Source organism: Otolemur garnettii, unplaced genomic scaffold (assembly GCF_000181295.1).
Source record: "Otolemur garnettii isolate 467f Iridium unplaced genomic scaffold, OtoGar3 scaffold00160, whole genome shotgun sequence".
NCBI lineage: Eukaryota > Metazoa > Chordata > Mammalia > Primates > Galagidae > Otolemur > Otolemur garnettii.
The window spans coordinates 786,592-793,960 of NW_003852555.1; the positions used below are offsets into that span (position 1 = coordinate 786,592).

General features: G+C 42.3%; 1 non-coding gene across 1 annotated transcript; it reads right to left on the reverse strand.

Moving 5' to 3' along the window:
• Positions 1-1,745: 1,745 nt before the first annotated feature.
• Positions 1,746-1,852, reverse strand: LOC111728478. The gene has a single exon (XR_002775755.1). It is a non-coding gene; the product is annotated as a U6 spliceosomal RNA (small nuclear RNA).
• Between the last annotated feature and the right edge of the window lie 5,517 nt (positions 1,853-7,369).

The window sequence follows — 7,369 nt, forward strand, 5'->3', positions numbered from 1 at the left end:
ATACAGCAATGTGCAATTTTTTAGATACCATTAGATGGTATCACTCACTATAATGTCCTTTAAAAATGATCTACTTTGTTAAATAAAAATGATAAGAAGGGCCCAGCACAGTGGCTCACGCCTGTAATCCTAGCACTCTAGTAGACTGAGGCATGAGCATCACTTGAACTTGGAATTTGTGACCAGCCTGAACGAGAGCAAGACCCCTCTCTCTGCTAAAAATAGAAAAAATTAGCCAAGCATTGTGGTGTATACCTGTAGTCCTAGCTACTCAGGAGACTGAGGCAGGAAGACTGCTTGAACCCAGGAGTTTGAGGTTGCTGTGAGCTAGGCTGAGCACACTTCTAGTCTGGGAGACAAAGTGACACTCTGTTTAAAAAAGAAAACGAGAGATAAGAGACCATTGTTAGGAGTTTAGACAGGGCAAGACACTGGTAGCACTGCCCAGCCACAACAAGGGAAATTTGTCATTTAGGGAAGACAGATTTAAAAGCAAAAGGGACTCTCCAAGCTTTTAAAACGTATCACATACTGGCTTGGTGCCTGTGGCTCAAGTGGCTAAGGTGCCAGCCACATATACCTGAGCTGGTGGGTTTGAATCCAGCCTGCGCCCACCATGATGGCTACAACCAAAAAATAGCCAGGAGTAAAAAAAAAAAAAAATAGCCGGGTGTTGTGGTGGGTGCCTGTAGTCCCAGCTTACTTGGGAGGTGGAGGCAGGAGAATCGCTTGAGCCCAGGAGCTGGAGGTTGCTGTGAGCTATGATGCCACTGTACTCTACCCAGGGTGACAGCTTGAGGCTCTGTCTCAAAAAAAAGGAAATTTCTTTTTTTTAGAGACAGAGTTTCACTTCGCCAGTTTTCACAGGTGCCACCCCAAAAGGAAATTTCAGATGAACATTTTCCCCAGTTAAATGTTCCCCAGTTAGCCAAGGCCACTGATGAGCAGAATGATATGTGTGAATCATTTGAAGAATACACAGCTATTATAGACCTTTTCATTGAAGAATACAATGAAAGGTTCACTGACTTTGAGAATAATGACATCACACTCAAATTAGCATTGCAGCCTCACCTAGCTGATATCACTAAGGTACCTAAAGAACTACAGATGGAAAAAAATATTAAAAAAAAAAAAAAAGAACTACAGATGGAATTGATAGCGCTCTCAGTAGATAACCTTTTAAAGTCATTGTCTGACACTGAGAAAGAACCAATAGAAATAGGAAAAAAGCAGTAGAATATCCATGCCTTCAGGTAATATGCCCCCAAAATGCTTTCTTGTTTTTCAACCACTTACTGCTACAGATCTACATTCTTCTACCCAACCCAAATCAAGATGCCCTTAAGGTCACAAATGACTGACACCTATCACCTGAAACTGTGGACCTCCGTGCTGCAAACAAATACTCAAATGCTTTCCAGCAAAAAGCAGACACAACAAAGTCATCAAAGGGTTAGATAACTTTAACAAATAGTTTTTATTTTTTGAAATTATTAAGAACATAGTAGATTTTTACAAAATAATGTACATGTTTAAGTATATCTATTTTTTTTTTTTTCTTTTTGGAGACAGGGTTTTACTTTGTTGCCCTTAGTAGAGCAATGTGATATCATAGCTCACAGCAACCTTAAACTCTTGGGCTTAAGCTATCCTCTTGCTTCAGCCTCCTGAGTAGCTGGTACTATGGGTGCCCACCACAATGCCCTGCTTGTTTTTCTATTTATTCTTCTAATTTTTTAAACAAAAATATGGAATGCTTCACAAATTTGCATGTCATCCTTGCGCAGGGGCCATGCTAATCTTCTCTGTATCATTCCAATTTTAGTATATGTGCTGCGGAAGCAAGCACAGTTTTTCTATTTTTAGTAGAGACAAGGTCTTGCTCTTGCTCAGGCTAGTGTCAAACTCCTGAGCTCAAGCAATCTACCAGCCTGGGTCTCCCAAAGTGCTAGGATTACAGGCATGACCCACTGCACTCAAGCCATTTTTAAGTATAACTGATTAAAGTTTCTTTTTTTTTTTTTTTTTTTGAGACAGAGCCTCAAGCTGTCCCCCTGGGTAGAGTGCCGTGGCATTACAGCTCACAGCAACCTCCAACTCCTGGGCTGAAGCGAGTCTCCTGCCCCCGCCTCCCAAGTAGCTGGGACCACAGACGCCCGCCACAACGCCCAGCTATTTTTTGGTTGCAGCCATCATTGTTGTTTTGGCGGGTCCAGGCTGGGGATTCGAACCCACCACCTTAGGTGTACGTGGCTGGCGCCTTAGCCGGTTGAGCTATAGGTGCCAAGCCTGATTAAAGTTTCTTGAATGCAAAGGTTCCCTACCTGTTTTAGGCTTTGTGGGAGGCTATTTTTGGAAAGGGTTAGATATTGCCTTAAATTTTTTTTTAATTTTATAAAAACTACCCAATGGATGGAGTTTCTCACTAATTCTAGTTTACGGGCTCATTGGTTTAAAAAAAAAGACACACAAATGTGTGAAAATTATTCCTTTTTTTTTTTGAGACAGAGTCACCCTCCATAGAGTGCTATAACGATACAGCTCACAGCAACCTCAAACTTTTGGGCTTAAGCGATTCTCTTGCCTCAGCCTCCCAAGTAGCTGGAACTATAGGCACCCACCACAATGCCCAGTTATTTTTGGTTGCAGTTGTCATTGTTGTTTAGCAGGCCCAGGCCAAGCTCAAACTTGCCAGCTTTGGTGTATGTGGCCATCGCACTACTCACTGAGCTATGGGCTAAACCCAGTTATGGCTTAATTAACATGGAAGTTTGTTTCAGTCTCATAAAAGCCTAAGATAGATTTCTCTGGGCCAATGGAGCAGAATTTGAGAGCCAAGGCCTCAGGCCTCTTTATTGCTATACAAATCTCATGTTTACTTTATGGTGCAAAATGGCTGCCAGAATTCCAGAAATTACATTTGAATTCCAACCTGTAGAACAAGAAACTGGGGGAAGGGCAGGCCTCCTCCTTTTAAAGACATTCCCAATAAGTTGCATGTACAACTGTGTTTGCACATTAAATAGGCAGGCCAAAACTTATTCACATGACCATCCTTGGCTATAAGGGAGGAGAAATTCTCTTTATTCTGGGTTACCATGATGCCTGCTGAAACCTGAGAGGAACAATGGGGTAGGGATGAATTTGGAGGATCAACACAGTCTCTGCCATAATAAAGGAAAATGTATTCATATTAGATGAACAACAGGGTGGACCAGATTGCTCACAAAGATCTGAGCCATATGTAGCTAGGTCTTTAATATTTTAAAGAGAAGCCCAGAAATCTTGACTTTTATGTGTGATTTCCTGATTCTTAAATATTGCTAGTTGATTAAAATATAAAAAAACAGTGTGGGCCAAATAAAACCCATCTGTGTCAAGCCCTCGGGCTGACAGTTTGCTTCCTTTGATCTAAAAGAATTGGCTCTGTTTCTCTTTTAGATTTACTATTTTCAATCAAACAACAAATATTGATTGAGGACTACAATGTATAAGGCACCATGTCAAGGGTGATGAAGGACAGAAAGCTCTAATCTTTCATTGGAACAAGAATGTCTCTGATGTAGGAGACAGGGTTCATGACTAGAATTAAAAAAAAAAAAAAAGAGGCTGCAGTAAGCTGTTTTTTAGTTTTGTTTTATTTTGTTTGCTTTTAGTCCAGTTTCTTTACCTGACCTCAAATGCTGTCTCTTATTTCCTCAGGCTTTTTCTCAATGTCTCATAGTTTCCATTCCCATTTCAGCTCACTCAGGTAAATAACTCTGTCCCTAGAATTCTGTGTTCATAAAAATGTATCTCTCAGAAATACCAAATATTCTTTTCTTGGTTTCGTGCTAATGTTCCACTCTACAAAAAAATGATTTTAAGCTTTTTTTTAGACGAGCTAGTTCTTGCAAAGTTAAGCATATACACACACATGACTGACCTTGACTTACTGTCCTCAAAAGTACATGTGGTGGGACAGGCAAAATTAATATGTAAATGTCTACAGTTTTCACCCCTGTTCTTCCCAGAAGTAAAGAGGGGAGAGCTATGAGTGAAGTGGATCAAAGTCACCCTGTTAATTCTGTTAGGGAAAGCAGTGAGAGGCTGACACCAGCTGGAGTCTTTCCCGCCCTGGGGTGATGAGTCACCCAATCCTGCTGTCCATTCATGCTGTCATAACTAGCAGACCGCATCAAGACTGGCTCCATAATCTGCACACCCCTGTGCCAAATGGAAAATGTGAGGCCTCCTATTTAAAATTATGATTTTTTAGTTACTAATTACAAGATGGTGACAGCAGAGCAGTAAACCAAGTGTGGAGGGGTTCTGGGAAGCCAGTTGTGAGCACAGTGGTGGAACTCAGGACACTTCAGGCCAGGGGAGCACGGAGCAGGTAGACAGTAGAAAAATGTAGCTCAGAGATGTAGGGTGAAGTTTTTGTTACCAGGGTATTTCGGGATGATAGGAGGACATGGAAAGTTTATAGTTTAAGTTTTTGTTTTTGTTTTGTCAGATAGTCTCACTTGGTCACCCTTGGTAGAGTATCGTGGCATCTTATCTCACGCCAACCTCAAACTCTTGGGTTCAAGTGATTCTCCTGCCTTAGTCTCACAGGTAACTGGAACTATAGGTGCCCACCACAACACTGGCTATTTGTTAGAAACAGAGGTCTCATGGGCAGAGCCTGTGACTCAGTGGGTAGGATGCCGGCCCCTTATACCAAGGGTGGCATGTTCGAACCTGGCCCTGGCCAAACTGCAACAAAAAAATTAGCCAGACACTGTGGTGGGCGCCTGTAAGCCCAGCTACTCAGGAGGCTGAGGCAAGAGAATGGCCTAAGCCCAGGCGTTGGAGGTTGCTGTAGAGTGACACCATGGCACAGTACCGAGGGTGATAAAGTAAGACTCTATCTCTTAAAAAAATAAAAAAAATAGAGACAAGGGTCTCACTCTTGCTGAGGTTGGTTTTGAACTCATTAGCTCAGGCAACTCACCTGCCTCAGCCTCCCAATTGCTGTGATTGCAGGTGGCGTGAGCCACAGCACCCAGTACTGGCTTTTCTTTCAATGGAGGAGAAAGATAAGGTTCCGGTCTTGCTATCATCTGCATGCCTCCACCCCCTCTTTATGGTGTTCAAGAAACACAAGTGAAGAAGCAATCATAAAAGGATATTTTAGTTTATAGCACTCTGCTGCCATACAGGGACTGACACATAGGGGTCACACGATATAGCTGACCCTTGAATAGCAAGGATTGGGGTACTTACCCACCATGCAGTTGAAATTGGCAAATAATTTTTGGTTTTCCCAAAACTTAACTATTAATAGTCTGTGTTGAATAGAAGCCTTAATGATAATAAACATCTGATTAACACAAAATCTGTATTTATGTCTTATATACTGTTTTCTTACAATCAAATAAGCTACACAAAAGAAAATGTTATTAGGAACGTCATAAAGAGGCTGGGTGAGGTGGCTCACACCTACCACTCTGGGAGGCCAAGGTGAGTGGACGGCCTGAGCTCAGGAATTCAAGATCAGCCTGAGCAAGAGTGAGAACCCCGATCTCTACCAAAAATAGAAAAACTAGCCCACTGTTTTGGTGGGCGCTTGTAGTTCCAGCTACTCAGGAAGCTGAGGCAAGAGGATGCTAGAGCCGAGGAGTTTGAGGTTGCTGTGAGCTATAATGCCACAGCACTCTAGCCAGGGTAACAGAGTGAGACTCTGTCTCAAAAAACAAAGAATGGAAACATCCTAAGGAAAAGAAAATATACTTACAACTTATTAAGTAGAACCGGATCATCATTGAGGTCTTTATCCTCATCACTGTCTTCACATTGAGCAGGCTAAGGAGGAGGAGGAGAGGAGGGGGTTGGTCTCAGAGATGACAGAGACCAAAGAAGAGCTGCTTATAAGTGCACCCACAAAGTTCACACTCATGCTATTTATGGGTCGAAGCCACTTCACAGCTATTAGTAATGGCACTAATTAAGGATTGACTGATGATTTTATAGTAATGGTAGTTTATTTGTTCAAATTATGGCTTATGGAACAAAAAAAAACCCACTATGCTTGACTCCCTCCCTCCCTCCCTTGCTCCAACATCACTCCCTTCCCTTAATTTCTTTCTTCTTTCCTCCCTTCTTCCGTTTCTTTCTTTTTAACACGTAGGAAACCCTTTTTTATCTCCTAATAAGGAGCTTAAATATTTTCAGTTGATAACCAATCATATTTAAGCAATCAAATGATTATTTTCCAATATAAACACAGAGGATCATAATGAATTCTTTTTATCAGTTTTCAGTTGTTTGGTTTTTTTTTTTTTCTTTTTTTAGAGACAGAGTCTCACTTTATCACCCTCGGTAGAATGCCGTACATGGAGTCACAGCTCACAGCAACCTCCAACTCCTGGACTTAGGCAATCCTCTTGCCTCAGCCTCCCGAGTAGCTGAGACTACAGTAGCCTGCAGAGCATCTAGCTATTTTTTTGTTGCAGTTTGACAGAGGCCAGGTTTGAACCCACCACCCTTGATATATGGGGCTGGCGCCCTACCTACAGAGCCACAGGCATCATCCCAGTTTTTATTTGTTGAAAGCTGCTTCCCTATATGTCGCCTCACTCACCAAGATAAGGTATCTCCTGGGTGGGTCTGACCTGTTCCCTTCAACTCCCACATGGTCCTCCATCCATAGTTGAATTTCACCTTCACCCTTTTTACTCTGCCTTCCAGAGCCCCAATTCCCTTAAAAACAAATGTCCTTACATTATCTCGTTCTTCCCAGAAAGTGACCTCAACCTTCATGCCTTGAGTAATATGCCACTTCTCCCCCAAAATACAGCTCACGCTGGGTTCTAAATATAGCATATCATCACTTTTTTAAAACCCTTGAAAAAATTCCTTCTTTGAGATGATGCCACCTGCCATCACTCCTTGTTATTAGAAACCACATATTTCTGGCCACTCCTCCCTATTGAGAGGCTTCTAAATCTTTAGCCTCCTTGTCCCTCCACCAAGATGACCCTAAAGAAGCCTGGCCTTGAATTAATCCAACCGTCCAGCTCCACTCCTACATCAACATTGCTAGGCTATTGGAGAAAACCACACAAATGCAGGGGTTATGTCTATCAGAAGCACATGGTTTCCATCTCATTTAGGCTTTCAATACTACTTGCCAGTCCCTTATACATCCCTGCTGAATGGTTTCATTCTACACCCGCTGACTGAAAATAATCTTCAACTTCCTCAGGTCTACCCTCACACTGTCCTCTTTTCTCTCAGTTATTAAACTTTCTTCCCCTGGCTAGGCACAATGGCTCACACCTGTAAGTAAGCCTCTGGGAGGCTGAGATGGGCGGATCACCTGAGCTGACAAGTTGGAGAC